The sequence below is a fragment of the Pleuronectes platessa genome, chromosome 7 (assembly GCF_947347685.1).
Source record: "Pleuronectes platessa chromosome 7, fPlePla1.1, whole genome shotgun sequence".
NCBI lineage: Eukaryota > Metazoa > Chordata > Actinopteri > Pleuronectiformes > Pleuronectidae > Pleuronectes > Pleuronectes platessa.
The window spans coordinates 16398467-16410623 of NC_070632.1; the positions used below are offsets into that span (position 1 = coordinate 16398467).

The window sequence follows — 12157 nt, forward strand, 5'->3', positions numbered from 1 at the left end:
TGTTAAAAATATCCCAAGATTTATGATGAATAATGACATTTCTAATCAATTTTGATTTTCAGATCAACACAAACAAAAACAAATTATTTTTTATCCTTTAAATAGAGCAATGTAAAATACCCCAATTTATGAGGACACCTATCTCTGATCTGCAGTATAGTTCAAGTTTAATAAAATATGACTGCCATGAATAAAAATAATAATAGCATATTAGTAATAGGGTTGCATTCTCCATATTAAGTTGTTATGAGCTAATATTGAGCGTGCTATTCCATCATTACGAATACACGTGCACTGGTACTTTTCTAACAGTGCACCAGACTCCTCTTATATTTTTTAGGATTTATGTTTATTTTGTAAACACACGGGTTGCATCCGTCCCTCCATGTGCAGTGGGCACTACTGCTGCCATGTTCACCGGGAGACCCATAGAGCTTCATCGGTGCGGTTCCATCCTCGTCGATGACGGTTTGTTCTCACGCTGGACCGGCGCTTGATGCAGCTGGAGGTCCGCTGCTGCTGGTGCTGGTGTGGACCGTCTCTTTCTCTGCACCCCAGCTCCCCTCCCGCCCCCTGCGGACAAACCGGAATGGTTTCTTCCAGGCGAACCTGTCACTGTCACCGCGGCAGCCGGAGCGTGAGAGCGGAGGTGGGGGGGGCGGCGACGGAAGGCTTCATCCACTGCTGCCATTGCGGTGCGGCGGCCGCTGCTGCTCTGGAGCCACACCGGGAAGATAATACCGTTTCTCTCGCTCTCCGTGAGGGGTTCCCCCCGTTAAAGCACGTCGCGAGGACCCTTGCTCTGTGAGAAGGTGAATGGGTTTCTCGATCTAAACCGTGGGTACGTGGCTGGGGAGAGTGTGTGTTGTGTGTAGCGGCAGGCGCTGAGTGGATGTGCTGTCTCCCAGCGGGGACCGATAACGGTGCAAGCCGAGGTAACTCAGCTGCTAGCGAACTGCATCTACGCGCTATGCTAAGCGGTTAGCTAGTTGTCCCCCCCCCCCACCACCCCCCAAAGAAACGCTAACGGTGTCTCCTAGTTGTCGGCGTGAATAATTGCGCGCGTCGCCCTCGTGTTCTGCGGAGCTCGTGTGGGGTTGGGTTGTGTCACAGGATGCCGAGCGCTCGAGCTGTCATCGGGCGCACGGACTGTTACCGCGTCAAGTGCGCGGAGCGTCCAGGTAACGTTAGCAGGGATAAGCTAGCCTAGCCGCTGTAACAAAATGTCGGCCAGCTATGGGTTGATTTGACCAAGAGGGTATTACGGGGGGGGGCACAGGATTTATGAAGTGTCAGGGCTGCCGGATAAGAGGAGGGAGTGATGACGTCAGGTCAGCCGCTACGAATACGACAGCGGTTTTTCTAAATTAAAGGGAAGGTCATTGGGCGACTCGCATTGTTTTGATAGTGGTGAGCTGGTACAAGTGGGTGAGGCTAGGTAGCATCCGGCTAACGTTAGCTTGTTCGCTGACTTCAGTGGCACAGAAACACCTGCTCGTGTGTTCGGTCCCTCCAGCTGTCATAATAATGCAGTGTCATGTCCGGAGCGCACGTGTGCGGCTGCAGTTCTCCGAGCAAACTTATCTCACCAGTTCCATCTCTATCACATCTGATGGGTTCTGCTGCTGCCAACATGAACTAAGAGCAGCAGTCGTCACCTGTTGAATATTGATTACGCTGGCCAGCAGCGCTTGTGTATTGCTTGGGATCATAGTATTGTAAATCAGCTTGAATGTATTTACCTAACACCTAACAGTTGTACAAGAGCATACTGAATTAAAGCTTTCACCAATGATGGCCAAAAAATAGGTACTAAACATGTCATTAATGTCACTTTACATTAAGGTTGTGTTCGCTTATTTTGGGTAAAGCATAAGTTTGATCAGTTTGTCCTTATATACTTGAGCTGTCTTGGATTTCCCTTATTTACAAGCTTGGAATTTCAAAGCAAACAAAAAAAGGCTTTTCATAGAAATATTATGTAACAATTATAAATTATAATGTCTTCAAACGACCTATGTTATATATTTTGTCGACTTGTGTAATTACAATATACTTAACGTTTCCAACAATGTTTTCCAGAGAAATCTCCAATTTAATTCAAGGCAATAGGACGTTTCATTTTGGTCGCCTCTTAATTGTGTATAATTACCTGTCACTCTTGTAACTTATGGGGCAACTTATGTATAATGAAAGATAAACACACTGCTAGCCAGTTATCCAGTTGGCTGTTTGTTCCCCTCCACTGTTTATATTGGTCATTCGTAATTGATTATGATCATTCATTACCGTTTGCTATATAACACTAACAAACTTTAATATGTTACCTCATACATGTACATGATCATCACCTGAGTTGCGTCAGGTAGATTTTCATCGGTAATGGTGTTGAAGACAGCATTTCCCATGATCCCATGCTGCTTCAGGATGTCATCAAACTAGCTCTTTAGTTATTGTTTTTATTGAAAGACCTCAAGCATCCGAAGTTAATATTGAAATTAAAGTGTGCAGTGATATTACCTATTGTAACTGTAACGTATGTAATTGATATATCATCCCAAGTGATGTACAAAGATTTATTATCACTGTTAGACTTCCTGCCCTTGAGTCTATGACTTAGTGTGTCATCGGTTGCCTCTTGATAGTGATATTACATAAAATGGTAGTTTGGCAGGGCAACAGATTGGTTAAATGAAGTGGAGGAGGCACAGTGCAGATGCTGTCTGTTTCAGCCATTAGATGTTGCATTGGCTGAATGAATTGACTGTTTATTTGGATAATCAAGATGACAGTGTTGTACATTGGATGAGTCTTGCAAACGTGTTGCCTGAGAGGAAGAGAATATCTTTCTGCTCAAGGGCAGCCATACATGGTTGGCCTGTAAATCATGTTGCCCTAAGCTGTCATTTGTACAGCAGTCATCTGAGTCATCTTGCTTTTAGGACATGAATCTGATACTTTGCTTACTTAAGTAAAATTTGACTGCGGATTTGTAGCCCTGTGTATTTGTAGAAACTGCAATTAAAGGCTGATCCAGTTGCAGGCTGTATGATACTTACGTGACTACAGACATACTAATGAGACTGCATCACTTTATTTATATAATAAGCTGCAGTTTGGAGAACCCTAACCTTGTATATGTTTAACCCCTTGGTTTGCATGTAAGTAAATGTCCAACAAAATGGGTTATTTCATTGAAATAAAACCGGCAAGAGTCTATGGCCTCTGGTATTCCTTTGAAGTGAATAATGATCAAATTGTGCACAGAGATGGTCCTGGAAAAGAAACAAAACTGTAAACATAGCATGTGTTTCAGTGTTAGAGATAGCCTGGAGAAACCACCAGGATAAAAAGAACAGGATTTTATTGAGCTGGTCTGCACAATCCTGAAGTACTGTATCTTAGTTTACACCATGGATTATTCTGTATAATTACCATCATTGTGTTTTGAAACTAAGATACATTTTTGACCACCCGTTTAACCTTTCCTAGACTCGTACATCTAACCAGTGATTTTAAATCCGGAGGTGTTTTGGTTTTACAATGAATCATAGTTTAATCCCCTCTCGCTGTTAATGTTCAATTAACTTTTACTCTGCCTGTTGTTTAATTAATTTGCAAAAGATTAATTACATTTTAATCTTTTTTTCCCGCTGCTAACCATGTATTTTAACATCATAGCATTTAATCGAAAAATACTGTTGCATCATTTCTATTTTGTTTCTCAGCGATAAACTGTATCCATGGACAAAAAAATACTATAATTAAAAAGTACACTACCATAGATCAGGTTTTAAAGTATCTTCTTTCATTCCTTAGTACCCTCTACCTTCTATACTAAATGATTTTAGGCTACTTGTTAAATATTTTGAGTTGTTATTATTTTTGGTTCCTTGGATACTGAAATGTCATTGCTTTGATACATGGCTAAAGCTGAAAGTTCTTATTTAACATTCTTTTTAATATGACATTAAAGTCTTTACAAATGGCATGTTCACACTATGGTGGCTCTAGTTTTGCTTGCTTCCACACAAAAGCTACATATATAAATCAAGTCCATTGTAATTTCCTCTTTAAAAGGGGTGTGAAATTATCAGGATGAAGATACTTAACAAATCGCTCCTCTGCATCACATTTTAGCATGAGCAGTCTTTTACTTTCAGTCCAGAAACATCCCTTATCATTGCCACATTTCATTGGCTGCGTTGTCCTCATTTCAATCACAGTGCCTGTGAGGAGCTGGGGCGCAGGTCAGTGGCTCAGCTTATCAGCACATTCCTGCCCTCCTGTGTGCTTTGTGTGGGGCACTGATAACTTCCACTGGGCTGAAAGAGTTCAGGAGCTGATTTCTTGGTCCATGTGTTCGGGACACAATGAGGCTCTGGCTATGATCATTGGCTCAAGCTGTGTAGTCTGATAATAGGCTCTGCTCATACCGAATTCTGCTATTCAATTATCAAAGGCATGGTGTTTATCTTTTTTTTTTTACATTGTTATCTTGTTAATAATAATTTATTTACATCTATTATTAAAATCGTACTGTTAAAATGTTCATATTTTCAAATATTTTTTATTTTATTTTTATGGTTTAATTTACATAGCATTAGGATAAATAAAATAATTGTCCTGAGTATTTCTACTGAAAGCAATGTGCAAACAATTTGTAGTAAGTTTCCGCTCATTGTTTGGTGGTTAGGACTGTAACTTTATTTTATTTTAGCACTGTTTATCAGGCACCCGTTTTGATTGAAAAACCATTTAGTATACAAAGATCTAGACATTTTCCGATAAGAACCAGATATTTCCACTTGTTGGTGGAGACCAAAAACAGAGTTAAACTAGGGCTGCCAAGCAGCACTGAACAGGCCCAAGCACATGCATTTTGAAGCGTTGTATGCGTTTTGCGCACTGCGCCAAGGATAAGCGCTTCACTTCCTTCGTCCGTCACGTGAATCCGTATATTTTCACCACTTTCAAATTTTCTGCAAATTTTGGTAAGAATTTGAGCATGTTAACGTCCTCAAAAAGCCAATTCATTTGACTGAAAAAAATAAATAATAATCCTCACAATTTCAATAGGGCCTCCCACTGTCTCCTACTGTTCGTTGCTCGGGCCCTAAATGGAGTGTATAGTGGACTCACATTCACCATGTGGCCAGGAACATGACTGAAATAATGATTAAGTTGCCAGTTAACTTTTGGTTTTGTATGTTTTCCATATCACCTTAAACACTGATAAAGTGTTAAAGTTACGTTAACAACCTCTTCTGCCTATGTACAAGATCTACACTGTTGGACAGAAAGAGTACCATCACCATCACTATGACCCTGAATTAATGTTGTAATAGTACCTCATCATCATGCTGTCTTAACACAGCATATCACACAATCTAATTTGTGCGCAGGTTTAAAGCTTTAGCAACTTGAGCTTTCATGTGGACCCAAAACATCTTTCATACGAGAGATTTTATAAAATGTTTATTTCCACTGGTCACATGGAGTCTACTGACTCATCTCGTACAAAACAATCTTTGTTTCCTCTCATTTTACCCAGACATAACCACTTTTAATGGGATAGAACTGTTATTATCACAGATATCTATCTATATATTTATATGTAGATATATATATATATATATATTAAAGCAAAATGCAAAAAATAGTGACAGAATTTACCTATTTTCTGTTTTGTAATATGATAGAACACATATGTTCCCGTCTCAAGTACCAAGAAGTGAAACAAAGCTTTAACAGTGGTTTATTTGATAACATTTTGTTTTTGTGACATAATTGCTCATGTACGTTCTCCCAAACATTTAACCTTTACATGAAAAACATTCAAAACGAGTGCAACGGTATAATGAGCTTGAAAGCTTGAATAGCAAGTTAATTTGTTTGAAGCCCACACCCTGCTGTTGAAGAAAAGTGATGGGGAAGAACTTATTTTTCATATATAATAATCACACCTGTGCATTTGTAGTCATGAATCTAGTATAGTAAAATAACATTGTGCCTGGCAGAACTGCTGACTTGTGGCAATTAGCAGTGCAAGTTCTCGGCATATTTGTTTTTATGGAGAACTAGACTCAAATTTGTCAAATATATGTTTTACCTTTGTCAATTCTAATGGTAAGGAAATACATTTTGTCCCTACCTTAATTAAACCTCATATTTACATTCATAGATTTAAATGCATGCATTATGAAAAGGTTTGATGAGCATCTTCCCAATATTGAAATAACACAAATCAACTGAAAGCCCAGATGTCCCAGTTGTCCACCAGCCCCCTTACTCTGCATATATTTGTGGATTTGTGTGAAAATTATGGACAAATCACTTTACAAATTTTTAAATCTTATTTTTCTATTTATAAATCAACAAAAAATGGTAACTCTAATTTCTATCCAAATGCTTTGAATTATGTAGATGTTATTTGAGGCTGGTAGGCAGAAGGTAGTAGAGAGAGCAAACTATGTGTGGAATCTGTCACCTCTCTCAGGCTCTGCTCTGAGGGATGTAAATTTAACTCATCCCCTTCGCCAGTAGTGACTCTGTCAAGCTTGTCCAACTCCATCACTATCCTGACTGATATAGGGATGTCATGACCTACATGGCCTTGGGCCTTGGTTTGCTGTTCAGTGTATTATTGCACAGATGAATCTAGCCTTAACATTTGTACCTATAACTCCTTATCTGTGTTTAATTCTGTTTGACCTTGTTTGCCCCCCCCCCTGTCAAATGTATTTTGTGTATTTATTGTATATTTACTTTCGGTATTCGCTCCTGCACAGACACAACTAATCTGTATTAGCACTATGTTAATCCATTCTCAGCTGAGTCATCCATTTACTTTTTATGGATGCTCAGTGCATCTGTGTCAGCGGGGTGACAAAGACAGCAGGACAAAGGCTGCACTGGGTATGCAAATGAAGCCGTATCAGAAATAACAGTCTCATAAATGTCAGGACTTTTTATAAGGAAAAGGCTGTGTGCTACAGGCATTAGGGGATGTTAAAGTATATGATGTTGAGACGATAGCTCATGATTTAGCATCATACTAAGGCACCCTGAGGTTTATGTGGATAACCTTCTGATCATGTCTGAAATGTTGCCACAGTCGTCTCTGATACGGAACATAAGTACAGCAGATTCTCTCACTGTGGTACAACAAACGTTGCATTGTGAGGAGACGAGTAGTCCCAGACTTTAATATGGATGTGTCCACCATGTATTTCCTGTTGGTGATGAGGGAGAATACAGCTCTTCATAGACAACAAGGAACGCTTCAGTGTATGTGGTTGGCACACACTGCAGTTGCGTGAAGTTGCCCTAGGATGAATTCACATGTTTGTGCAGTCATGCACTATGTTCCTCTTTAGAAAACACATAGGCCTTAACAATGGTGGGAGAAAATGACTCAACTACTAAAACAAATTTAAACAGGCTTGATTTTGTTTTCCATTGTTCGGGTCTTTAGTTTGAAATCGCATATAGTATGTTTTTTTCAGAATAATGCCATGTTAGTGGTTGTCACTCGTCATTGATTATGTAATAAAAATGTTAGTCTTATTTAACTATTATAAAGCCACAGAAGCACACGGAATAGGTCAGTGATGTTTCTGCTGCTTCGCAAAGTGGCGTTTGAATCATTCATTCTTATTAAAAGGTTATTATAACACACAGCTTCCACCACCATGCTTTGCTCGGATGACAACATCTGTCTGAAAACCCTTTGATGTATGTGGGATGTTACACAACTCACATGTTTCCCTTTGCTTTGCCCTTAGCCTGCTTCCACTCTCCCTTGTTTAATGAGCTTTATTAGCAACTGTTAATACTGTTTGATTTAATGTTAGAGGTGAGCTGTAGTGCTGATTGTGTTTATGTTGTCTGCAGTATAGACATACTACCTATCATTTCCTCATGCTACACATGCGTATGATGACTGACCAGATCATCTTCAGCGGGACATCACTGACATAATGAATGCATGTAATGCAGCACACCTGGGGAGGAGGGGTGTATAATACTCCACGTGCAGAGAGGGAATTGATAGATTCTGCTCTGGTTCAACGTGGCAGCTCAAGGGTTAAGTCCAATACAGCAGTTTACACTGCGGATGGATGTTCGCTAGTACAGAGGAGTCCCATGCTGTAGCGGAACTGCAGATCCCACACAGATCGCTGCCAAGCCAGAAGGGATTTGCTTCGATCCCATGAGCGTGTGAGGAGAGAGTTGAAGGAGGCACACATTCTGAAGCAAGATGCTGGGAGAGGAATCAGACCTGTGCTGGGCAGAGGAAGCGTGAGGGCGTCGTTGCAGGGTGTGTTTCTTAACCCCTCACCTGTGGTCGTAATTTCCGTTGTTTCCGAGCTGAGGAAAGAGAAAGGAAGGGGGGGCTGTGGGCAAGTGGCTCCAAGCAATGACTGGTGCGGTCATGCACTGAGGCTGTGGATTGCGTCTGCAGGAATCTCCTGCTGGATTTACTAAGAAGTAGCTGGAGGTTTGAGATGCTTTTGTATGCGTCCTCTGGAGTGACCAGGATGAACTGATGTAAGTACCCCTGATCTTCTAAGCACCCAGTTTTATTTGAATCTTAAAGCAACGAGATGAAGGGCTGAGGTCTACGTCTGTTTTACTGAAGCCTTTAAATAATGCAAGTGTGTGCCTTTTGAGGCTGTGATGGGTCGTCATTAAGTTTTATGTCACAGTTAAAAGGTTTCATCTCTTGACCTTCTCCACGTTCGTGCTATGCTGCATCTCTCCTACTGTCTGTCCTCCGTTAGAGGTCTGCAGTAGTGTCTCACCATGTTGTATGTGCAGTGTCATTTATCTCTCAGTGGACCTGCTGGTGTTAAGGCAGGGGCCTTCGTTAGCATTAGAGTATGTGCTCCGAAGCAGGGGCGGGGGGGGATGGGGTTAGCAGTTGTCAGCACTCCCCAGCACATCATTCTCAATTTCTGAAGTCATCAATCATCTTATTCTACTTGTTTGCTGCTTCACTGCCGGCAGCCACAGTAGAGTGTGATTCTGTTGTTGTTTTCTGTCTTTGGCCGCAGAGTTCTGGAAGTAAGCTGGTTTAGAGTTAGCAATTTGTTGACTGCTGGCACACTTACCTTTGTGTCAGTATCTTTCTTGGTTTGCTTTACTGCTTTAAAAATAACGATTGTGATTGATGAGGTATAATTTATCATATAGAATTCTCCAGAAAATGAGCGTTTGTCTTATCTCAACCTTATCATCACAAATTGAAATTTATATAGAAAAAATAATTGAGTTCAATTGTGATTTTTCTTCTAACTTTGATGGGAAAACAATATAATTTGAGGTTTTTTAATTTACACTTAATTTAATGTTTATACCAATGCCATTAAGTTCTGTGCATCTGAGCATCAACATTGTTATTAGAGCCTGACTGACTTATTGGTATGAGCCTTTTTCATACATATCAGCATTGGCATTTATGTTTACTGATGGAGCCTTATATAATCTATATATAAATATAATGTAACTTTTTACTTTTTAATATCAGTATCGGCCCCCCGAAAGACCGTATTGGTTGGGCTCTAATTGCGCTTCTTGTTTGAGTGGCCACATTTTCTTTCCCTGCACTTGAAACTGATCTGTCTGTCTTTGTTTTCCTCAGACACCACAGACAAATCCAACAAATTGGCACTAGGGAGGAGTGAATGCATTTTCTTCGCTGCACTGCATCATTTGTTTCAGTCGATCCGTGGCATTTAATACAACAAAAGGTTATTAAATGTTCTCCAGTGTTCATGCTGCAAGTTTCCCTTAGATCAGTCTGTTGCAGCATCACAACAGCAGAATTAATGAGAACTATTTTTAGCACCGTTGGTCCAAGAACGGGCTTCACCCTGAAACCACACTACAGCACAAAATCTATTCTCTTATTCATTGAATTGAACACCTCACCTTATATCGCTTTTTCAGAAGAAATATGATATAGTTTTTCTGCTGAACAGAGAGTTATTCAATTTTTTTATTATATTCCCAATAGAATAGAAAATAAAACACCCTATTCCCTCTTCATGGGTCATGTTAGGTTAGCACTGATGACAAAGATGATTGTTCTATAGTTTTGGGTTAACATTAAATGAAAACAACTGTCGAACAATACATACCCTGTCAAAGTCGCTAATAGACATTAAGTCAACATTTGCTAATATAACATTGTACTGACTGGCTTATAGATGATTTATTAGCTACAAACAACATAGTCACCAGTTTGTCAGTGAATTTATACAATTGGTTGAAGGCTGAAACAGTTAATCAAGGTGTCAATTAACAGATCCGTATTTTAAGCCATTTTAAAGAGAAATTACAGAATTTATATAGAAGTTATATAATTTTATTAATTAAATGATACAAATTAGATACATTGAATCCATCGATTCATAAGCAATCTAGCGCTGCAACTAATTATTGTTTTTTCATAATTAATAAACTGACTCATTTGGTCTATAGTATGTAAACAAATGGCTAAAAAATAGCAGTCGCAGCTTAGCAGAGCTGATGATGTCCTTCTTAAAATCTCTGAACAAAAATTTCAGTCTACAATCACAGAAGACTTTAAAAAAACAAATATTTGAGAAGCTGGAATCAGTGAGTCTTTATTATTCCAATGATCAAATAAACATTAATATAATGAATCCTAAATGCATCTCTTAATTAAATTTGAAATTAATAGCTTCAGATTTGGTTTGTAGAGCACTTGAACGACGTGCACCAAGTTTGTTCAGTTGCAGAGAAATATGCCACAGTCGGCTTATTAAAAAACTTTGCTGTTTACCATCTTGGGTAGTGACCCGACACAGTCTATTTTCACCACAGCTTTCCTGCACGTTCTCCACCCTCAGCTGTGTCGTGTCCATCTGTGTGTTGCTGTGCTGGCTCCCAAGTTGCCGGGTTTGTAATCCCCCAAGCATGACCCAACTGACATGGTGTGTCTCCGCTGTGGAGCGGCTGCCAGCCCTGGCTCCGGCTTGTGGCATGAAGCTTCTGTTGGCACAAGTGGTTTGTGGCCATAAAGGGCGTACACAACAGTGCCACAAAAACTCATCAGTCAGTGAATGCTGACGAGACTTTACTACAAACTGTACACAGGGGCAGTGCAGAGAGACTCTGCACAGCTCAAATAAACTATGACAAACTTGTTCCTCCTCTACTGTTTACTCGCCTGTTCAGATTAGCGCCTTTGGCTGAGAATCAGGCCCAACATTTTGGTTTAAAGTCTAAAGATTTTGAGTCTTTAAATCCCTCAAAGAACGGCACTTTTGAGGTTTTCTAAAATGGTGACATCTTTGTGTTTGCTAGTAGAGCGGACCAGACTGTATTTAGCTGCAGGCATAGCTGGAAATAAATAGGGCTCATCTAAAATGTAAAGAAGGTTTTTGCTTTTTAGACTAATTCAGTGTCTTTTTCAACCTTCCCCAGTGGAGAGAAACCTTAAGACACGGCCTGAAAATGTCAGACATCTTAAACAACCCCACGCTGTTCCCCCTCTGTTACCAGAGCAACAGGCTATGCAAGAGGAGCAAACAAAATTACATCCCTTCATAATGAAAGGTGTGTGTGTTTGTGTGGTTGTGTGTGTTTGGGTGTGTGTTTGAGTGAGCGAGAAAGAGGGAAGCGTGGGGTCTGGGAGGAGAAGGAGAGATGCAGGACCCTGCTAAACCTGATCCACCAACCACCCCCCACTCTTAAATTCAGTTTCTTTTTTACTCCATCTTAGATTCCTCCTTTTCTGCTCCATCTGAGATTTTACATCCCATTAATTTTATGGGGATTTATTTATATTGGATGTGACATAGTAAGCATTCTATAATCGTATTTTCCAGACAAGAAAATCACATTTCTCACATTACCGCTGCTACATAGGGCCCAAACAGTTTTGCGTTTGTGTGTGTGCATGTTTGCATTAAGCTGCATTAATGTCTATAAAGATTTAGATTGTGGGAATGTCAACAGGGAACAGTTGCCTCCATTACTTTTCTGTTTAGTGGCAAACCCTCTATAAATTTAGACAAAATTACTTAGTGCTTAGTCAGTGCTTCCTTCCACAGAGCTAATCAAGAAGATACAGGGATAAATCCTCCTCCCTGAAGAGCAAGCCTTCCGGTAACAATCCATGCTT

General features: G+C 40.1%; 1 protein-coding gene across 8 annotated transcripts in view; it reads left to right on the forward strand.

Annotated features, from left to right (window-relative positions):
• The first annotated feature begins 653 nt into the window (after positions 1-653).
• Positions 654-12157, forward strand: part of tjp1b (tight junction protein 1b) — a 32496-nt gene continuing 20992 nt past the window's right edge. For 4 of the 8 annotated variants that reach the window (XM_053427012.1, XM_053427016.1, XM_053427015.1 and 1 more), the window contains exon 1: positions 7803-8553. The gene's annotated coding sequence lies outside the window, so the exon portion shown is untranslated. Of the gene's footprint in view, positions 842-7802; positions 8554-12157 lie in introns of those variants that run through there. The other 4 variants (XM_053427017.1, XM_053427018.1, XM_053427014.1 and 1 more) reach the window with 3 other exon arrangements.